The following is a 24804-nucleotide window of genomic DNA, read 5'->3' as shown; positions in this document are numbered from 1 at the left end:
TGTAATTGATATGTGTATACATTTAAAGTGTATGTATTAAAATTGTTATGAATTCATAAATAACTAACTTCATAGAATATCAAGATCATCAATTTTATAAAAGGCGTAACCCATGTTGGGCGTTGGAAAAAACATCATTTCGATGGGAGCAGAGCTGTATCATACATTGTACTATTTTTAAATAAAATTGTTTTTGTAATTATACAAACTAATTTAGATTGAATTCAAATGTCGAAACAATATACAATTCAGCACCTATTACAGGATTTGGATACATCTCAAAATGCCACTTTGAATTTGAATTTTCATTAAAATTCAAGTTTAATTATTTTTTTATGTTTATTTATTTTGTCGTGAGTGAGCAAATAAAATGATAGATCTGTACTTGTTATAAAATATATTAGGTAGATTAATTTTTTAATATTTTATATGCATTTATTTCTAAAATAAATGTTTTGAAGGCATTATCAACAGATAATATTAGACGTGATATGTTATGTACAACAAAATAATTTATTCATTACGATACTTCCCATTACTTAACATATAGCCAATTAAATTTATTTGTTAAAATATTTAAATTACAAACTGGATTATTTAAGTCTTTAATAACATACATTTAATTTAAAAAAAATTGACATTTTTTGTTAATAAAATTTTTCGCGTTATTATCGATTGACACCACATTGTAATAAAAAAGAGAACCAATATTTGTCAAACTTTTCCTCAGCTGAATACACACACTATCAAAAAGTTTTGGAAACTGAAGAATCTGCAATGTTCAGGAACTCAATCAAAAAAATTGTGATAATTTACATTTTTAGTAACAAAGTGTTCATAATACAAAAAAGAATAATACGATTAATTTTGTTAATGGTTAAACATCTAAAATATGTTCAGAATTATATTCACATTCTTCAAAAACAACAAAATTTGAAAAATTCTGAGACAAGATCATAAAAAAGTGTAAATTATAAATTTTGTAGTTTGTGGAAATATAAAAAATGACTAATTTCCCTAAAAATTCAAGAAATATTTGTTCTTTTTAATAGAAAATGAAAAAAAAAAAAATAAGAATAATTGTAAAAATTTACATTATTAGCAACAAAATGTTCATAATACAAAAAAGAAATATATGATTAATTATTTTAATGGTTAAACATCTAAAATATGTTCAGAATTATATTCACAATCTTCAAAAACAACAAAATTTGAAAAAAACTAAGACAAGATCATAAAAAAGTGTAAATTAAAATTTTGTAGTTTCATTCTCATATTCCTCCCACTTCCAGGGATCTTAATTTTAATGTTTTTGAAAATTCATTGTCTAATTTGAATTCTATTCAATCTATTGCTTCCACTTCCAGAGTTCTTAATTTTAATGTCTAATTTGAATTCTAGTCATTGCAATCCTTCTAATAATTCCACAATCAAAGATGATTTTAGTAGTTTAAATTTTTGTGTCTTTGACCTATTACTGAATCAAGTGTTTCCATTTCTAATCCTAAAATTATAACTCATTCATACGTCTTGTTGAAAATTTCAAATTCTCGTTTACTGAGTAATCATTCTAACATTCCAATGGTACAATTAATCACACTTACAGTCATTCAGATAAATTTCATCATCAACTTTCTTTTCAAAGTAGTTTAAATTCTTGTATTAATACCAATGTGTTAAATTTTCTATATGATCATTCATATTGTCGCACTAGTGAACCTATCACTTAAAAAAATTTCGAAACGGGCTGGGAATACATGTAGGCTGTATAAGTTGCAGTATGATATTGATAATCTCTGCAGTATCTTTAAAACGGGAAATTTAGAAAATCTTTGAGATCACCAAAACATGATTTCACCAAAACATTCATATCTTCTCAACTTTGAAATTTTTGGTCACATTGGTAAAACTTCTAGAAAAATTGACCACGCTCTAGTTTTCATGATTCAAGGATGGTCTGATAATTGGAAAGAAGTTGTAACATACTATTTTTCTAAAGGTACTGTTCCAGCATTAAATTTAAAATCTCTTTCAATCTTCCAAGTTATCTCTAATCTTCAAGAAATTGGTTTAAATGTTAGACTTAAAATTTCTGATCAAGGTAGTACAAATTGGGGTGCGTTGAACTATTTATCTAATGAAAACTTTCAAAATTCAAGTTCATTTTATTTTGAAGTAAATGGTCGTTGTATTTATAAAATTGCGAAAATATAAGTTTGTTGAATTTGAATATATTATCCAATCTTATATTTTAGATAGGTCTAATGGTAATGTTTGAATGTGTTCTAAATTAATCGATCAGTATTCCATATCCATTAAATTCATATTTAAATTCCTCTTAATCCATAATGATAAATATAATAGTTTAAAATTCGCTGTTACAGGGTCTTCTGGTCATTTGGAGTTTTGGAATGAAGTTTTACTTAAAATGCAAAATCGATACGGTGACTAGAAAAAATATTACTAACCAGTATAATTTGATTAAGGGCTATCATTCCTTTATGGCATAATTTACAAAAGGAGAGTTATGAATTTTTGAAATTTATTTTGCCAAGTTTGTCAACACGGTTTCTTTAATATTAAACAAACATGCCATCAATTTATTGCAGCTTAAAAACTGTAGTTCTAAATAAATTAAATCTTCTTATAATAGTTAGTAGTAATTCAAAAGATGATATTGGTGATTCTTTAGGGGCATTTTCTAAATTTATATATTGATTGATACTTGATTCCTTATACAATGTTGCCATCAGTAACAAAATTAAAAGATAGAAAGATTTTAAACATACCAACTGAAAATTAAATTATATTTTAATGTTACATTTAAAAGAATGTGCTTAGTTCATTCCCTTCTTTTTGATACACCTACTATTTTTAGAGTGACAAGCTTTTATAGAGTAGTTTATGCGGTACTAGCTTACTTAGAACTATAGTCACAATAATACATAATCTATTGTTCACATCAACATATTGATATTTTTTTTCTAACAAGTTTCCTGTCAAACTTCCTGATTCATTTACTATCAAATAGCTTATGAATTTTATTTTAGATAAAATGGTCCAAGAAAACTATATAATAAATACACAAGAAGTAACAAACGTTGTCGAAAATAAAACAAAATTAAATAGACGCTATTTTAGAGAAGGTGGCATTGTGTCTACAAGGAAATTAGAGACGGTAAACTCAAACTCAAAGAAGAATCTTTAGTCTGAAGTAATATAACTATATCTAAATAATAAATTATTTATACCTTTTACAGATGCCCATCAGATCTCACGTAAGAAAAACTTGCATCCCTAATTCAGTCAAAATGCCAACCTCCCTTTTACCTCAAGGTATTTCAGATATCTTACCTTAAAGAAATTTCCATTATCTACTATGTATCAAAAATAAAAATTCCCTTTATTATAAATGTAATTTAATATAAAAAAATGTGTTTACTCTATATTCCTAGTAGGTTACCTTTTTTCAAATTATGTAGTCACTTTCAGTTGTCATTTATAATCAAATAACTCAAAAATATGATCACCAAAAAAGAAGCTTAGCTAAGACCAATGTAAAACTTTTGGACATCTATTACAAATTAAGCATTAAGAAGAAACGTCTGTACTTGCAAAAGGTGGAAATTTTGCCATTATTTCTTCTCAAATACCGATAGAGGATATATTTGCTAGCACTTATGGTGTCATTAGAACATTATCTGAAAATATAGTCCAAGAAATCCGCATGAAAACATTTAATATTCTAGAGAAAACCAAGCCATCGACAAAGCATCCAACAAGTGAGGAGTGTCGAGCGATCATAACTCTGATCTTGGATAATTGTATCATAGTTCTCCTAGTAAATAATGGAAATGCCATTATTATAATGAAGTGTGAGGATTATAAAAACAAGGATGAAGAACTCCTTGATCCGCACAAACTATCAAGAACTGACTAAAGATCCAACACAGAGGAAAGTAAGAGAAACCAACCTCCTGATAAAGAAAACGTCTGTACCAACAGACATTCAAAAATAATTAATCAAGTCAGAAGCCCATCCACCTCACTTAGATGGACTAGCCAAAATACACAAGGATAACATACCACTTCGATCCATTGTTAGTACTCCTGGGTCACCAACATATAACTTAGTTAAGTATTAAGTGGACCGGAATTAATATCGATAGCGACATTATTTTCTAGTCCATCCAAATGACTACAATCTCATGTCAGAAATAACCCAATCTTTATCAAAGATATCATTCACTTTATTGACATATTGAAGAAGTTACGTCTTGATATATATAATAAAATGGTTAGTTTCTACGTAGTGTCACTCTTCACCAAACTTCTTAACAGCATTTCAAAAATATTCAAGTCAACTAATAAAATTTATGGAAAAGTTTGAACAAAACATGATTAAGACTTTGAAACACGAATCTTCTGTTTGCCATTGTTACGTTACGTTAAAACTTGTTCTGTTTCTAAAACTCTTAACGTAACAACATCAAATTTGAGAAGGAGAAACAAACCTACAGCCAATGATCGGTATATACATAACAAGGGCTAAATCTTTTCTCCCATATATATCTTGTACTGGTCCGAATTTTGTATTTAAATTCCCGCTACCTGTGATGTATTTTTTTTAATTCAACCAATATCCGATAATTGCTCAAATCTAGTTTTTTAAAAAAACTATGAATATTGTTTTTATTTATATATATTCAAATATTATATTAAAATGTAATTACTTTTTATTGTATTTTGTTTAGGGATTAGAGTTAATTAATGGAAGAGTAATATTGCATTAATTAACTCTATTTCTTCTTCTTCTTTATTTTCATTGTTTCATTCTTTTGTTCAAGTTGGTAATAGGAATGGGTAGTATGACACTTACCTAGTACGATTCGATCTTTTAGGTTTCAACTGTTGAACTGATAAGACGTCGAGAAGAGTAATAAAATTTGGGTATGAACATTTATATTTATTATATTTCTTGTTTAAAAATGATAATAATATCTGTATTTGTTCAATTTGTTTAAATGTTGAGTTTTTAATTTAGAATCCTTTTTTTTTGTTAAAATAATGTGTCAAATTTGCACGTGTCTTTGTTAAATTTGTCCGCCATGTTGAATTTCCATCATAGCATAATCTTTTCAATTATTTTATTATTTCTTTATTTCAGACATTTAATATTTTTGCAAATTTTTTTTATGATATTGCAGCATTTTTTTACGCATTCAGAATGGGGTTACTAGATCATACTGAACAAGGCTTCCTAATTATTCTAGTTGGACACGTTTTTATTTCTTTGTACTTTTGTAACTTTTACTTCTGTATTTTATTTTGTTTGTTAATTTTCTTATTATTTTTTATTGTTAATATATTTAAGTTTATCATACTTTGAGTTTTAATCTGATAGTCACATATTCTAAATAGTAGAGAGTACATATTAGTGTAACGGGTAAGATGCCAATTTAATTACCTAAGTTGGTTACCGGTACTACTTTCGAAGTTTACTGACTACACGTTTCTATGTAAGTTCTAATTCTAATCTCACTAACCTTTGATTCCGTTGTCTCTCAACGTCTTAGTTACTGAGTTTTGGTGATTTCAAACGTAGAGCTAGAAAGTGTGTAAAGTGGCTCACACTCTTAACAACTCACATTTGCGTACCGAACCCAGATAATTAGAATATACTTACTTGTTTTTTTAGAATATAGCAAATAAAATTCAAATTAATGAAAATAAACTATCTATATTAACAAACAAAAATAAGAAGGAAAAAAGAAAATGAAATAACAAATAAAAGTATTAAAATTAATGAATAAAATTTAATGAAATAATAATCGAAATCTGGCAAAAAGGTTGTTTGATTGAAGTTACGATTATAGAAAATCTGATTTATAGAAGTTGATACAAAAGACACAGATTAAGCAAAAATAGTAAGACTTATGCAAGTAACAAAACACACAGACAAAAGAACAAAACAATCACAGGTAATTTCTGTATGTAAACGGACAGAAAATATCGTTATGAAAGTTTCGAATAAAATCTGTTGAAACTACTGCAAGTGGGGGGAGAAAAGGTGGGGAAGTACGGAAATCTCCCCAACAACGATTCTGTTCTAACCAATAGGGTTGTTAAAGCATACTTTTCAGCCCTGAAAAACGTTGTTGCCAAATTGATCGACATGTTTCCCTGTTATGTGAAAATTACCTCTACTCTAAATTTTACATATTTGGTCTAAAAAATCTTAATGTGATTCAAAATACAATACGTTATTTCAATTATAATTACAATTCTGCTATTATTTGCATAAGGAAAAATCATTGTACTTGTAAGTTATATATGTATGTTTAATAATTTAGTAACCAACATACAACAAAAACAACCAGTCAGCATAACCCTACCAGAACAGTAACCTAATTTATCTTCAAGATTACTAAAATCATCGAATTTATGTTTAAGTAAACCAATAGCACGTGATATATATTAAAGAATTCGTTCCATTGATGTAATTGCTGAGAATTTAGTGCATCTTCGGGGTAAATTTAATTATGTCCTATGTCATTTATTTTCTTTTTATCAAATGTTATCCTTACCCAGAAGTGTAGATAGTATATTATCGGAAATTACACGTGGTTTATTCTTATTCAAATATGAAATTGTTAGAAATTAATTAATAATTGTTGATGTTGCTGTGGTGCCATCTATGGATCGCGTTGATTGTTTAATGACTTGTTGCGTTTAATATTTTAATGAAAATCGTTATTAATAAACCGTTGTTTATTGTTGTTGATTATTGATAAACTGTTATTTATTGTGTTATTGATTATTTAGATTATTTGATTTGTTGATTATACGCCGCCATCTCCCGGCGACACAGCATTGAATAACTTTCACATATTTCTTTTTAAACAGATAAGTAATTAAATAATTTGATATATGTAAACATGCTAAGTCATCAGATGAATGCAATGCCAACACTTGATTGAGTATTTATAAAAACAAAAATCTAGGCAAATTTGTTTATAAATTTTTATGTTTTTGAATATTTAAAAATTGAATTGGACTGCACTGTAAAATGTTAGTCATTTTAATCATCTGAAGTAACTATAAGCTAAACATTAGTTACATACATACGTGATTTATTGTTTTAGGTGGAAATGGCTTAAAAGTTTTCAAGGACCTAACTGGAAGTTTTGTGAAAGAAGTAATGGCGACATTCTAGTATTAATTTTTTTGTGAGGTAAGTTAATACTTATCCATCTGTGTTCAAAACGGAAATTTAATTTGAGTGTTGTTCAAGTTTTAAATTACTTTACATGGAAAAAATGGAATAAAATACAAAAAATGAAATTTAAAAACTAGATTTAAATAATTATATTAAAATATTTAATTTGAAAATGAACTTGATGATGAAAGTAAACTAATAACCAAATTATTTTCGATACCCATACGATACGATATTTATGCCATTGATTAAATTTAGTGATGGATAAGTTATAGTGTATTCAATATTTGTCAGTGATGTTTAATTTATTCAATTAGTGTTTGTCTAAGTTTTTATGAGACTATGTTGCATTAACTAGAAGTAATGGATGCTTTGGTGTCTTACTTTTATATGTAATATATGGACTAATATTTATTAAATTAACATAAATATTCAATATTAGTAAATATTTTGCTTAAGTCATACAAATTTATATGAAATATTAGAATATACAACGATCCAAGAATTATTAGTATGGATTGATATGGTTTCTGTGTTTCATAAATTACAAAAAATTGTCAAGATATAGTTTTGTGATATGTATTACAACTGTTGTTTTAAATTTTAATAGTTTGTACAGTATTTATGTTCTATTTTAGTCGTGAGCTGTGAAACAAAGAAGACTTCCAGAATGTCATAATTTAGCCAGGACAAATAAGTGACCAAATTGGGATACTGAACTACAGTAATTGTGCTAACTACGAATTAAATTGGTCAAAAATACATATGAAACACACTGTTAACTTTACAAAATGTGTTAAAATGATATCTCAAGGTAATTAATGCAAATCCGTAAATAAAAATTAGGCGATTACGTTAATTAAAAATCATTTGGTGTCATATTGTTACTAAATATTTTTAACATTAATTTTCAAAAAACATTCAAATGTTAAATTTAATTTTTACTTTCAACAACTTTTGAATAATTTTAAAAAAATATTTATTTAATCAATAATAATTTCAATCAATTATTTAATTTAATTTAATGTACATCTTAATTAAATTTAAGTGGACTGGGGTAGACTTTTCAAACATTTTTAAAAATTCCTCATAGGTTTAAACTCACATACAGGATTAAATATACAAAAGACAAAATTACAGTTATGGTTATCTGATTTAATATTAATGCAAAAAAAATGTATACCGACTGGTTTGTAATTTTTATGTTTTTGAATATTTAAAAAGAACACTGCATTTTGAAATGTTGATTGTTCTTATAATAGTCACCAGAAGAGTCCTTCCAACCTCACTATTTTAATGCAAACTGTAGGTTAGTTATTGTACATTCATACACATTTTATTGTTTTAGATGGCAATGTCTTAAAAATTTTCAAGAAACCAACTGAAAATTTTGTGAAGGATTATGTAAACTACAAATCAAGTAACTAAGGTAAGTGAACATTTATTCATCAGATTATGATGCAAAATTAATTTAAATAAATGGAAAAAATGGAATAAAATACTAAAAATTAAATTTAAATTCTAAGTTTAAACGATTATATTAAAAAATGGCAATAGACCTTTGTCTGTAATGATTGAAGTAAAATAATGCCAAATTGTATTTTATTTTAATTAGTGATAAATCAATAATAATTTCAATCAATATTTTAATTTTATTACAAATGTACATTAAATTTTACTAGACTTGAATTGACTTTGCAAATATTTTTAAAAATTCAATCAATCAATTTCTTTTAAAATACTTGTGTGGTGATTAAACTACAATTTCATTCTTAAAATAAAATTGATTATATTTACACAAACACAAAATCAATTAATATTATAATTGTTTATAGAAGTACAGTTGTATAAAAAATATACAAAAGATGAAAATAAATTTTGTAGTGATGTGGTTAGAGTAATATTAACTGTTATATAGATATGAAATTACTTCAAAAAAAAGAGAGAAAATATAAATTCTTCTGAAATATAAACATAAAGTAAAGCAACTTTTTTAAAATTTAAATAATGTTTGTCCTGGTTATTATGTTCAAACAATGTATATTGAAAATTGTATCTTTGTTTTCGGTTGGCAAAAAGTACAGCAACTTTTTAGTAAATTTCACTAGTCTCTACAAAATCCACCATAATTTTTAGTTTTACAGTATACACCAAAATATTTAGTTAGTTTTTTGATTTGCAGCTAATACATTTATTTTTAATTCAAGAAATATTCACCTATATGTTTGTATACAGTGTGTTCATAATTAGTATAAATTATATTAGATTTGCATACACAGGGCGGTAGCAATTTATATATTTTTTAAGTTGCTTTATTCTTTGCCAATACTGTAGTTATGAGTTTTGTTAATTTGAAAGACATTAATTTTCACTTTTTACATATATATATAGTTATGTTAGATTAGTATAATATATTATATTGCATACATCTTATGTATAAACATTAAACATTAGAAACATTTGTTTAAATCATGAGACTTTATGTTAAATATTAAAAACAAACTTGATTAATTTTAAATTTTCTAATGTTACAAGAATTTTATGAAAAGTAAATAGATAAACAATTATTTTCAGAATAAATGAAGGTTTTTGTTAAGATGTCTGTTATACTCATATTTAGAGTTTAAGTAATCGTTCTAATGCATGAAAGCCTATTTGATGTATCTTTGTTAGTTTCAAATATAATAATTTCACTTTTTGCATAAATACGGCCATTTTAAGTTAGTAGAACATTCTACTTATATCTAAACATTTGATTAAATGATTCCAATTTATGTTAAATATTAAAAAAAAAATTTTTGAACATGTGAAAACTTAAATTAAAGTTAAAATTGTTTATGGGACAGTCAATAATAAAATAATGGAATTGATATATTTAAAAAAATTGCCAAGTTCTAGTTTCTTAGTGTCACAGAAAAATATTAAATTTGGTTAGCATTGAAGATGAATATTTTATTAAAAAATTATGAACAATTTATTTGGAATTTTTGTCAATTACTTATAATACATATTGAATATATTTATTTGTTCTTGTTAATTAAAGATTTAGATTTAAGTCTAAAATTGTCTTTAGTTAGATTAGTTTTATTTATGTTTTTATTTGGTGTCTTATAAATTAAACTAATGGTTTGAAATTAAATCGGGATTTAAATGCTTATTATATCTTAATATAAAAATATCCAAATCTGAAATTTTAATAATTGAAAATATTTTATTGATATCAATCTCATATATTATTGTTTATCTGTGTATAGTCGTGTTGTTAATGTAATAATTATTATTTCAGGTATCATGACCACCTGTTCCGAAAAATGAGGATTGTTTATGACATGATTTTCTGCACTCATTATCACAAGATTTAATTTACGAAATCATCCGAAGGAAGCAACAGAATAATATCAGATATTCGACAATTCTGCAACACAACATACATTTACAATTATATTGTGGGTAAAATAATTCACATATCCAATACGTTACTTAATGTAGGTAATATTTTAAGTAACATAGCAAATATTTTATATTTAATTGCTTGATTGTCAATATTAAGGTTTATAACCTGCTGCTCCGTGAACATTAGGACTGATTATTTGATAAATATTCATTATGGGAGGTGTAGGTCAGTCCTTAATCTCTTCTTAAACTACAAATAATTTCAATATGCTGAACTAGTGATTACTAATTTTTCATATAGCATAGTACAAAATTAAAGCGATTTTCATTTTTGACTTCCTTAGCCGAGTTGGACACTTTTTGGCGGGAGAAAATCTTTACTAGTTTGATCATGTCCGTTTCTATTTATTCCTCCAGGATTATTTTGCCTTCCACTTTATTGAAGGCGTTTTCTAAATTTAGAAATACCACCAAGGCTTGTTCACCGGCTCTTTTTGCTGCTCTGACTTCATTCACCAGATTTTCTATCGCATCGATGGTGCTTATTTCTTTTCTGAATCCATACTGCACATTGCTTCACCTCTTTTTCTTTTCCATCTCGTAAACTAGTCTGTTATTGACAAACTTGTCTAGTACTCTGTCCAGCGCTGGGAGTAGCGAAATCTTCCATAATCGCCAGACACTGGTTCGGTATACGGTCCCGGTTTTATATATATATATATATATATATATATATATATATATATATATATATATATATATATACCACTGGTGGAATAGGCATTTTAACTAAATGGGAAAGAAGAAATATGAAGGAGATATGAAAGTAGCAGAAATGGAGGATCTGACCTTTAAGGTTAAGAACCCTAGATTAATCGATAATTTTAGAAGATGCAATAAATATCAAAATAATATGGACAAAAAGGAACAGTACAGGTGATATCCGCAAGGTGGACAAAATGGTAAAGAAGGGAAGTGAAGAGGAGGGAGAAAGAATGAGAATCAGCATCTTAACGGGACTTGGGTATATTTAAGAAAATTTGGACTAAAAGAGACGGACGGAAATTGTGAATGTGGGATGGAGGAAGAAGAGGATATTGAGGAAAAAATCGATGTAGGAGAACAATTACATCCAGGTACGAAATGGAGAGGGGTTAGAGAAAAAGAGAATATGGGAACAAAGAGAATGAAAATATGGATGCATCGGTTAAAGATGACAATGGTGGAATAGGCATTTTAACTAAATGAGAAAGAAGAAATACGAAGGAGATATTGACGTGGCCGAGATGGAGGAGCTGAACTTTAAGGTTAAGAACTCTAGATTAATCGATAATTTTAGAAGGTACAGTAAATATCAAAATAATATGGACAAAGAGAAACAGTACAGGGGAAATGCGCAAGGTGGATAAAATGGCAAAGAAGAGAAGAAAAGAGGAGAGAGAAAGAATGAGAATCAGCATCATAACGGGACTTGGGAATATTTAAGAAAATTTTGACTAAAAGAGACGGACGGAAATTGTGAATGTGGGATGGAGGAAGAAGAGGATATTGAGGAAAAAATCGATGTAGGAGAACAATTACATCCAGGTACGAAATGGAGAGGGGTTAGAGAAAAAGAGAATATGGGAACAAAGAGAATGAAAATATGGATGCATCGGTTAAAGATGACAATGGTGGAATAGGCATTTTAACTAAATCGGAAAGAAGAAATACGAAGGAGATATTGACGTAGCCGAAATGTAAGAGCTTACATTAAGGTTAAGAACCCTAGATTAATCGATAATTTTAGAAGGTGCAGTAAATATCAAAATAATATGGACAAAGAGGAACAGTACAAGGGAAATGCGCAAGGTGGTCAACATGGCAAAGAAGGGAAATGAAGAGGAGGGAGAAAGAATGAGAATCAGCATCTTAACGAGACTTGGGTATATTTAAGAAAATTTGGACTAAAAGACACGGACGGAAATTGTGAATGTGGGATGGAGGAAGAAGAGAATATTGTGGAAAAAAAAATCGATGTAGGAAAACGATTACATCCAGGTACGAAATGGTGAGGGGTTAGAGAGGAAGAAAATATGGGAACAAAGAGAATGAAAATATGGATGCATCTGTTAAAGATGACAATGGTGGAATAGGCATTTTAACTAAATGGGAAAGAAGAAATACGAAGGAGATATTGACGTAGCCGAAATGGAAGAGCTGACATTAAGGTTAAGAAGGTACAGTAAATATCAAAATAATATGGACAAAGAGGAACAGTACAAGGGAAATGCGCAAGGTGGTCAACATGGCAAAGAAGGGAAGAGGAGGGATGAAGAATGAGAATCAGAAGCAGGGCAACCGGAGTAATAGAAAGAAAAGAGACGAAAATATCTTACGAAAAATGGTAACAGAGTTGGAGTAGCGATAATAAGGGAAGGCGGACATAGAGGCTTTTAAGGGAACTGTATATGGAGGTATATGAAACTGACAATAAAATAACACAAGCAATAATGAGACTTGGAAATATTGAGGTATATTTAAGAAAATTTGCACTGAAAGAGACGGATGGAAAGTGTGAATTTGGGATGAAGGAAGAATAGGATATTGAGCACGTATGTTTCAGATGCGAAAAGGAGAGAAGAAACAAAACGTTGACCAAATATTTATCTCTCTACTGGGAACAACGAGGTTAGGTGTGTGTGACGTGTGACTTAAATCTCGCAAAGCGGGCAGCCGGAGAAAAATTACACATTAACACCTAACGTGCGAAACAACAATACCTCCTTCATAAATCCTCACAACCAATGACCGTTCTTACAACAGGGTCGATAGCAATAGGATCAATAAAAAGGCGATAACGGAGCAATTCTATGGGAGCCAGTTTTAACCTTCCCTTGGTCAGCCACACTAACTTTGCTTTTTTCCATTGTGTCTGGAATACTCCATCTTATTTACATTTATTGTACACATTCAGACATTCTTATCCTTCTTCTTCTTCCATAATCGCCAGACACTGGTTCGGTATTCGGTCCCGACCGTGGGGACAGCCATTCCGTGGAAAGCATGAACGAGACCAGCGCTTATAGCGTGAGTGAGGCGAGTGATTGCGTAAGACACGGTAAGAAGCGAGTGAGGGGGAATGTCAGCGTAGAGCAGTGCGAGGATGAACCTCTGGATTTTATTCGTGGCATAGAGAATCGACTCGTTGAGTACTTATAAATTTAGGAGGCGATGGTGATAATAATGAAAAAGGGAAGGAATAAAATAATAGAAGAAAAATGAAAAGTATTAGAAAGAAAAACGGAAGATGGACGGAAATTAGGAGGATTAAATACAATGAAAATAAAACAGAAGCTATGTGGATCCCAAGAAAGAGACGGGACAGGGGTCCAAGAATTAGAATGTGGGAAAAGAGGGTGAAGACAGAATAATGGATGGATGGAATAGAAAGGAAAAAAATCGATGTAGGAGAACGATTACATCCTGGTACGAAATGGTGAGGGGTTAGAGAGGAAGGGAATATGGGAACAAAGAGAATGAAAATATGGATGCATCGGTTAAAGATAACAATGGTGGAATAGGCATTTTAACTAAATGAGAAAGAAGAAATACGAAGGAGATATTGACGTGGCCGAGATGGAGGAGCTGAACTTTAAGGTTAAGAACTCTAGATTAATCGATAATTTTAGAAGGTACAGTAAATATCAAAATAATATGGACAAAGAGAAACAGTACAGGGGAAATGCGCAAGGTGGATAAAATGGCAAAGAAGAGAAGAAAAGAGGAGAGAGAAAGAATGAGAATCAGCATCATAACGGGACTTGTGTATATTTAAGAAAATTTTGACTAAAAGAGACGGACGGAAATTGTGAATGTGGGATGGAGGAAGAAGAGGATATTGAGGAAAAAATCGATGTAGGAGAACAATTACATCCAGGTACGAAATGGAGAGGGGTTAGAGAAAAAGAGAATATGGGAACAAAGAGAATAAAAATATGGATGCATCGGTTAAAGATGACAATGGTGGAATAGGCATTTTAACTAAATCGGAAAGAAGAAATACGAAGGAGATATTGACGTAGCCGAAATGTAAGAGCTTACATTAAGGTTAAGAACCCTAGATTAATCGATAATTTTAGAAGGTGCAGTAAATATCAAAATAATATGGACAAAGAGGAACAGTACAAGGGAAATGCGCAAGGTGGTCAACATGGCAAAGAAGGGAAATGAAGAGGAGGGAGAAAGAATGAGAATCAGCATCTTAACGAGACTTGGGTATATTTAAGAAAATTTGGACTAAAAGACACGGACGGAAATTGTGAATGTGGGATGGAGGAAGAAGAGAATATTGTGGAAAAAAAAATCGATGTAGGAAAACGATTACATCCAGGTACGAAATGGTGAGGGGTTAGAGAGGAAGAAAATATGGGAACAAAGAGAATGAAAATATGGATGCATCTGTTAAAGATGACAATGGTGGAATAGGCATTTTAACTAAATGGGAAAGAAGAAATACGAAGGAGATATTGACGTAACCGAAATGGAAGAGCTGACATTAAGGTTAAGAAGGTACAGTAAATATCAAAATAATATGGACAAAGAGGAACAGTACATGGGAAATGCGCAAGGTGGTCAACATGGCAAAGAAGGGAAGAGGAGGGATGAAGAATAAGAATCAGAAGCAGGGCAACCGGAGTAATAGAAAGAAAAGAGACGAAAATATCTTACGAAAAATGGTAACAGAGTTGGAGTAGCGACAATAAGGGAAAGCGGACATAGAGGCTTTTAAGGGAACTGTATATGGAGGTATATGAAACTGACAATAAAATAACACAAGCAATAATGAGACTTGGAAATATTGAGGTATATTTAAGAAAATTTGCACTGAAAGAGACGGATGGAAAGTGTGAATTTGGGATGAAGGAAGAATAGGATATTGAGCATGTATGGTTCAGATGCGAAAAGGAGAGAAGAAACAAAACGAGATGCGTTAGCCAAATATTTATCTCTCTACAGGGAACAACGAGATTAGGTGTGTGTGTGTGTGACGTGCGACTTAAATCCCGCAAAGCGGACAGCCAGAGAAAAATTACACATTAACACCTAACGTGCCAAACAACAATATCTTCTTCATAAATCCTCACAACCAATGACCGTTCTTACAACAGGGTCGATAGCAATAGGATCGGTAAAAAGGCGATAACGGAGCAATTCTATGGGAGCTAGTTTTAACCTACCCTTGGTCAGCCACACTAACTTTGCTTTTTTCCATTGTGTCCGGAATACTCCATCTTATTTACATTTATTGTACACATTCAGACATTCTTATCCTTCTTCTTCTTCCATAATCGCCAGACACTGGTTCGGTATTTGGTCCCGATCGTGGGGACAGCCATCCCGTGGAGACCAGCGCTTATAGCGTGAGTGAGGCGAGTGATGGCGTAAAACGCAGTAAGAAGCGCATAAGGGGGAACGATTACATCCTGATACGAAAAGGTGACGGGTTAGAGAGGAAGAGAATATGAGAACAATGAGAATGAAAATATGGATGCATCGGTTAAAGATGACAATGGTAGTATAGGCATTTTAACTAAATGGGAAAGAAGAAATACGAAGGAGATATTGACGTAGCCGAAATGGAAGAGCTGACATTAAGGTTAAGAACCCTAGATTAGTCGATAATTTTAGAAGGTGCAGTAAATATCAAAATAATATGGACAAAGAGGAACAGTACAGGGGAAATGCGCAAAGTGGTCAACATGGCAAAGAAGGGAAGAGAAGAGGAGGGATGAAGAATGAGAATTAGCAGAAGGGCCGAAATAATAGAAGGAAAAGAGATGAAAATGTCCTACGAAAAATGGTAAGAGAGTTAGAGTAGCGACAATAAGGGAAAGCGAACATAGAGGCTTTTAGGAGAACTGTATATGGAGGGATGTGAAACTGACAATAAAATAACACAAGCAATAACAAAACTTGGAAATTTTGAGGTATATATAAGAAAATTTGCACTAAAAGAGACGGACGGAAAGTGTGAATATGGGATGGAGGAAGAAGAGGATATTGAGCACGTTGGTCAAATATTTATCTCTGTACAGGGAACAATGAGGTTAGGTGTGTGTGTGTGACTTGTGACTTATATCCCGCAAAGCGGACAGCCGAAGAAAAATTACACATTAACAATTAACGTGCGAAACAACAATACTTTCTTCGTAACTCCTCACAACCAATGACTATTCCTAGAACAGAGTCGATAGCAATAGGATAGATAAAATCGCTACAAAAATACGTCGCACACTCGATAATGTTGACACTTCGCGTATGTCTCGTCTAATCTCTTCATGCTCACTGAGATACGAAAGGATGTAATAGATATAAATAGATGTAATGTAAACATATGAAAGATAAAATAATGTAGACGTAAGATAGAAATTAATAAAACAGTAACAATGGTGAATGAGTTTCTCTGTTGGTGATTTTCTCAGACTGTGAGTAATACAAGGGAAATAACCAAAAAACCAGTCGGAAAATGCCGTAATAATGTTGAAGATTATATTAGTAGGTTAAATTTTGTAGTCTTTTAGTAATCACTTTAATAATTCCAATAGTAAAGTTAATCAATATTACATTAATATTCAGTTAATATTTACATTTTCCTTTCCAAATTAGTTTAAATTCTTCTAATAATAACAATGTGTTAAATTTTATTATATTTGTATTTGTATTTATTTATTTTTGTTGTGTGTAGTACTTGATATAATATATTATATAAATAATAATATGTACAATAAATAATTTATAATAAAAATGTTTTAATTTTATAGCATGGTTTATTTCTGGTAACAGAATACCTAGTAATTATGTACTATACTATATATATCGAAAATCTTTTTGGAAATGGTAAAAAAGAAATACTGTGAAAGTTACAGCTCTTAATATTAATATTAAGAGGTGCCGCACCGTAAATTTTAATTTCCCGTTTAAATAACACGGGAACGGTGTTCTCTTGGATTTTGAAATTTTTTAACTCTCGTAAGAGATAATATTTCAAAATGAAAAAATGTCTCTTACAGTTTTTTGATATATTCATTTTTTCAAAAGTTATTTAACATTAAAATTAGATTGATTTAAAATTTTGACATTTTTCTCATTTTCTGATACAACCATCAACTTTATGGGAAAATTTTATATGACATTTTTTGTAGAGAATTCAATTTTCTATAATTTATCTCCGAAAAAATTTATATTTTTTACAGATCATAAGTTACCTGCTGAAAACTAAAAATTTTATTAAATTAATGTTATTTTACTGCTTAAAATTAAGCATTTTATTTAAATAAATAGATTTTTACTAAAAATATTGTTTATTATAATCAAAGTATAACTAGCAATAAGTATTGTAATTGCTCTTCATTTTTCGTGAAACACTTGTTTAAATTTATCTTTTTCGAATTCAATGTCACTACGCAAAAATTTTATAAATCGATGATCATTTGCTTCAAAATAAAATGAACTTGAATTTTGATAATTTTCATTACATAAACAGTTTAATGCACCCCTATTTGTACTACCTTGATTGCGAATTGTTACTCTAACATTTAAACCAAATCTTTAAAGATTTTAAATTTAATGCTGAAACAGTACCTTTTGAAAAATGTCACACCTGTGACTTATTGGGTGTTGGGGAGTAGATCAGACAATCACAGAATCCATATATACACCAAATACTTTATTAATAAATACTAACAATAGGAAACAAACCATATACTTATTCAAACTTACGCTAAGGGCCATCTTTAAGGATGGGGATGACACGAACCCCTACTTGATTGTACTCCACCTTCTATTTCACTATTTTGTTATCCCCCAACTAGTCAACTGTTCTATATTTATATTTTAATTAATTAAACAATGTTAATGTTTACTAACACATGACACCGATGATTTCCTTGTTCAGCATGTAGTATAATCAGAATCAGTGTCAAATATAATGTTACTATAAACAATAATGAACATTCATGAATGTCTTACTGTCCATATGTGGCATTTCGCTCCTTCATCTGAAAGTTAGCCCCCAACTTTTCACTCCTAATGGATATATAAAAGCACAAAATATTACGTTTACAAATATAGTTAATAAAATCAAAGCATTAGGAATTCTTCTCACATTGGTCTCCAAAGCAATCTTTCACCTGGTTTACGGAATTTGCACATCAACCTTAACCATTGACACCTCAGAACTGGAGTGTCAGCAATTTCGACACCAACACTCTTGTCTGGATGAATGGATATTCATCCAGACAAGACAAGTCCTACAATGTGGATTCTACAACTACTTCAAAAAACCGGTGTCAGGCATTTCCCTGTGCCTTTTTCAGTAACTACGAGCACCTCGTACCCTTTTCGTCAATAACTTTTACTTCCGGTATCTCCCTCCTCTTAATACCATTAACCTCGAGTACCTCCTCGTGCCCTTTTCTTCTACTCCCAGTATCCCTCCACTCTGGATCTGGATATTTCTACTTAATTCCGAGCACCTCTTTGTGCCCCATTTACAACTACATATTCATCTTTCCCTGGTTCAGACAAACAGACCTCGTCGCTTCCGATTGTTATTCTGGAATGTTCTATACATTTTTCGTGTGCAGGTAATCTAATCTTCCACCGAATGTGAATGGTATTCCTCTCTTAAAATACAATTTAAAATAATTATGCTGTATGTTGACTTTTAAATGTCCATTGTTACAGACTGCAATGTTTTATATAAAATTGTGATCTTAATTTACTAAAAAACAAGATTAAACTTCGTCGTACTCATTATCACCTTTATTTTTGGTCTTGAAAAACAAAACAATCAATAAATAAAATAATAGGTATGTCAGAGGTTTCATGTGAAACGCAAGCAGTACTCTGGGTTGCATACATACAATACTTGGACGAAATCAGTGGAAGTGCTAAGCAGGGGATGATACTCGAACAGAGGGTGACGGTAGAGGAGACCTGCGAGAGCGGACAGTTAAGTTCCGTTAGGGAAGCTGAGCATAACCGTCGGGTTCACCACGTTACATGCGACTCTGGATTGTTTGACTATTGCTTATAATCCTGTACCTGTTGGTTCAATTACATTGTAAGGATTATTTATGAGTTATTTATAAAGAATATTCGAAATGGCCGATAATTCTGACCTTGCCGTGACATGTATGTTATGGCCTTGACAACAAAGAGTGTTTTGAAATCGCGATAAAATTAATATTTTACTCTACTTAATCTATCAGTCTCATCGTTGCAAAGTTAAAAAATAATATTCGGACTTTGAAGAAGTATTATTGATTATACTGGCTATTCTCAATTCTCTCAAAATATGACTTTAATCCCAAAATTTTAAAATAATGTGCAAAAAGAAAATATTGATCTAACAGAAAAAAGTAATTGTTATTTACCCTTCTTTTACTTATAATGTGACTTACTTACCTCTCTCCTTAGGTTCTACACAAAAATAACTTAAATAACATAATATTCACGTAGGCGTCCTGGTAGTTGGGACCAACCTTTGCACTTTCCTCTGTACTAAAGGTTGGACTCTACAAAAATTCTAAAAAAAAAATGAAATATAACAAATTACCTTTCTTTCGTTGATCTTTTTTCGAAGCAATAAAATCCTACAGTTTGACCAACATAATCATAAATCGAACAATTTCACCATGGCTGAAACAAACTAATTAAAATTAAAACCTATCATTTGATTGCTTCCCATTTGCTATGAACCAAACAAAAATCTGAAAACTGAAAATAAAATTGACAAAAATCTGTCTGTAATCTGTTTAGTCTCTCTTACACGAGGGTACCGAAAATGGACTAATTATGAGGAATTAGCCCAGAATCGAAACTTAGGTACCTCTACTACATGTCACACCTGTAACTTATTGTGGGTTGGGGAGTAGCTCAGATAAAGACCAGTATCGAATTAATATAATTTTATTCATATCAAACATAGAAAGACATATTACAATTAATTGACTTATAGTTTCAAATAAGGGGCTATCTTCAGGGCTGCTCTCGGGGTTGATTGATATTTACAGGGAGACTCGTAAGTGCTGTTGTAGTTCACACACTTACGTAACTTGATCTTAGTCGCTCTCTCATTTATAATGTAATGTTTCAAACATTACGACGGTTTGTTGACACCTGTAGTAAAACATGATCCAGATATTCCACTGAGTTTTTGTAAGCCAGCGAAATGTTTTGGTGGGCTCAATGCCAATCATGACACTATGCGAAAACAATAGTCGCACTACGGATAATGTTTATATGTTGATAATTACGATGAAGGATTATTTATGTATCCTATCATCCCTATGTGACAGTATGCTACAACTTCTTTAAAATTATCACACAAACCTCGAATCATAAAAACTAAAACATAGTCAGCTTTTCTAGTTTTACCAATGTGACCAAAATATTCAGAATTTCTTGATTTTTAATATTAAAATGTAGAAATGAACTTTATTATTACACAGCTATAGTTGTTCGGGTTTATTGGTCGATGTTTGATGGAATTATTTCCTAACGTTTCCCTAACCACTCGTGCTACAAAAGGTATGCAAAAAAGGTTTTAAACAAATTGAATTACATAAATTATATTTATTGAAAACATATAAATAAAATGAAAAAATATGTGTATTGAATTTATATATTAAAAATTAAAAGATGCTGGTTAGATGGTTGAATTTTAAGGTTGAATACACAAAACACCCAAGAAGTACCAAACCCTTACTAAAAATGAGAAACAACACTGGATGATTTGTAGTGTTTAAATTATTCAATAGATGTCTCCTTTATACTTTTCTGTATTTGACATTTGACAAAATTGGCGGGAATAATTTCAAATTCAAATTAATTGGTATATTATAGGGAGAATTGTGAGAAATAAATGGAATTAAAACATTTTTATTACAAATTATTTATTGTACATTATGAAAAATACATCTGTCTTCTGTATACTACATATTACATATAACAAAAATAAATAAATAAATACAAATACAACACAATAAATTTCTTCAACAACAATAACAAACAACATAAAAATAAATAATTCGAATTAGAATTCAAATTAGACAATGAACTTTCAAAAACATTAAAATTAAGATCTCTGGACGTGGAAGGAATAGGTTGCCTAAAATTCAAATTAGACAATGGATTTTCAAAAACATTAAAATTAAGATCCCTGGAAGTGGAAGGAATATAAGAATAAAAAAGTAATGGTGACAAAGGAACTATTTTAGGTTTAGGGCGACGAATTTTTCTTGTTATAGTGAAATCTGATGGAGAGAAATGGTCTTCACAGACATGACAGGTTTTGATAGAAGAATTAATATTACAAATTGAATGCCATACTAAATTTAATTTAGAATCGGAAGGTGGCTTAAAAAATGATTTAATTTTAAAATTAGAATTATGAACATCACTATAATATGTATTGAAACATAATATAATATATATTGAAACAAATTTTGACACAGTAACCAGACAGAGATTGAGGCTGAGAACTCATGGCTGAATGTTGTAAAATTATAAAATAAAATCGCAGAAAAAAATTCTATATTTTAATAAACTGCCTAATTCCCATTGATCGAACCTTCCCAATCTAGTTGGAACCTAGAATACCCACTTTTAATAATATATATAATAAGATTAACATACCTAAAAAGTGCCGAGTCTATTCTGGTTAAATCATTGGTCCGGCAAACTATTTAACCTACAAAATAACATTAATGTAATCAACAGATAAGAAAAAGTACAGTCAGCGTCAGATCTGCAGTTACACCTCGAATTCAAAATCGTTTGCGGTGCGTTCTTGGCCCCCCACCACATACTCCCCGCTCACTCCGCGTGTTTTTGATAACTGATTAAAAAGAATTAGACGACGTTGCACTGCCGAAAGGAAAAGATGCCTCGCAATATTTCTGATGAAACGCGAATGCGAATTATATTTTTACACGAACAAGGGATTAATAATACAGAGATATGTCGTCAGCTCAATGTATCTGTAAGAGAAATTGTGAAAACGTTGGGGAAAAGCATGAATTATTAATTTTGTTTATTTTATTTTTTAGTGAACTTATTATGTAGCGGAGGAAGTGTGCCATTATATGTAGTTCAGGGTTATACTACTTGTTTACTCGATACTTTTTTACTTCCAATATTAAAATTTCTCTCTTGTTTTAAAATCCATTATAAGTGTGTTCATTTTGTCTAATTGTCTAACAGTTAAACATGTTAACACACTATAAGCGGGTCGGGTAAAAATACCTGCCTCGAGAACTGTCGCTTATTAGTGGGCCCGGGTATTTTTACCTTTTTGAATGTAAGCGGAGTGAGATAATTTTACTCTATTGGTTGGTTTACATACGGAACTGAAAGAATTATCTCTTATTGTTTGTTATGAGTCAACAACTTGTACCATCGGCTACAGAATTGCATTATCACTTTTAAAGAGAAAATTGTATGGGACTATGAATTTTTCTTATTTATTTTGAATAACTGTATGATTTCTTTTTATTTCCAATCTTATTTCTTTTAAGGAACTAAATTAAGACATACATTTTAACTTCAGAATTATTGCTGTTTGTGGAAGAATAAATTAAACGTTTTTTGTCAATCAAAGTTTACTTTTAATTTAGTTATTTCAAATAATTGGATTATAAAATAAGGATTGTAAGCAATTTGACTATTTTGATCCACGCGTAATGTTTTCCGATTATTATCATATAATACAAAGCAAAATTCGAACATTTACTAACAAGAGGTGTTGAATATTTTTTAAAATAGTTCAGTATTTAGTCGGTATTTATAGGGTTATAAAATATTCATATAAAATAAATAATGGCTTCTGACAGTGATAGCGAAGTTTACGCAGATAATTTATCGCAAATTTCAAATGATGTCGATATTGCTGAATTAGATAGCGAGTGTGAAAGTGATGAGGACTTCTTTCATCCTAGAAAACGTAGAGTTTTACCAATACTGTCTAGTGATTCTGAACAAAGTGACAATGAAGAAGTTGAGTGGTCAGAATATGATAATCCTCCAAATATTGAACAATTTTTAGGACAAAGTGGCGTTGTTGTGATACCAAATAATCCGGAAAGTGTGATTGAAGTAGTTCAACTTTTCATAGGGAATGATTTGTTTGACTACATGGCAGAAGAAACTAATCGTTATCACTCACAAAATGTTGATAGGTTTAAAGACGTGTCTACGGTAGAATTAAAAAAAATGTTAGGATTACTTCTACTTATGGGGAAGGTTCGTAAAGACAGTAGGGATGAATATTGGTCTACAGACAGAACAATCGAAACTCCAATTTTTGCGCAAGTGATGAGTAGAGATCGTTTCCGTCAAATATGGTATTTGTAGCATTTTTCTAACAATGAAACTGACATTAATGAAAGAGATCGCATTAAAAAAATTCGACCAATCGTATCTTACTTTACATCAAAATTTGAACACGTATATAAGCCACAACAAGAGTTGTCATTAGATGAAAGTATTATGCCATGGAGAGGTCGATTATCTTTCAAGGTGTATAATGCTTCAAAAATCACCAAATATGGAGTTCTTATTCGGATGGTTTGTGAAGCAAAAACGGGATTTATATGCAATTTCCGAATATACCATGGTGAAGGAAGTCGACTTCGGAAAACAATTTTACACCTCCTACAGCCATATAAAAACTTATGGCACCATGTCTATATATGGACAATTATTATAATAGTATTGATACGAGCCAAATCTTGTTACGACATGGATTCCGAAGTTGTGGCACTATTCGTAAAAATAGAGGCCTTCCTACATGTATACAAAATGCAAATTTAAAAAAAGGTGAATCTATGTTTCGTCGCCGAAAAGACATTTTGTTATAATGTTGGCAATCAAAAAGACCAGTTCGAATGATATCTATAATTCATAGAGCCCGTATTATAGAAAGTGCAAATATTGATTGGAAGACAAAGGAAAACATTTGGAAGCCAATATGCGTTATTGATTACAATAAATTTATGAAAGGTGTCAATCGCGCTGATCAGTATTTGTCATATTATTGTATAGTACGGCGCACAAAAAAATGGACGAAAAGGGCAGTGATGTTCTTACTAAACGGAGCTCTTTTCAATGCTTTTACATTTTTTAAAACTTTAAATCTTAATTTAAAA

General features: G+C 30.4%; 1 long non-coding RNA gene and 1 pseudogene across 1 annotated transcript; both read left to right on the top strand.

The window, feature by feature from the left end:
* Nucleotides 1-6970: 6970 nt before the first annotated feature.
* Nucleotides 6971-10777, top strand: LOC126265894 (uncharacterized). Its single transcript, XR_007548380.1, has 5 exons — nt 6971-7071; nt 7146-7234; nt 7858-8033; nt 8568-8648; nt 10506-10777. It is a non-coding gene; the product is annotated as an uncharacterized LOC126265894 (long non-coding RNA).
* Nucleotides 10778-23476: 12699 nt separating this feature from the next.
* Nucleotides 23477-24516, top strand: LOC126265984 (piggyBac transposable element-derived protein 1-like; annotated as a pseudogene).
* The last annotated feature ends 288 nt before the right edge of the window (nt 24517-24804 follow it).

This window comes from Aethina tumida, chromosome 6 (genome assembly GCF_024364675.1).
Source record: "Aethina tumida isolate Nest 87 chromosome 6, icAetTumi1.1, whole genome shotgun sequence".
NCBI classification, from domain to species: domain Eukaryota; kingdom Metazoa; phylum Arthropoda; class Insecta; order Coleoptera; family Nitidulidae; genus Aethina; species Aethina tumida.
This window is presented reverse-complemented; position numbering and strand designations above follow the sequence as displayed.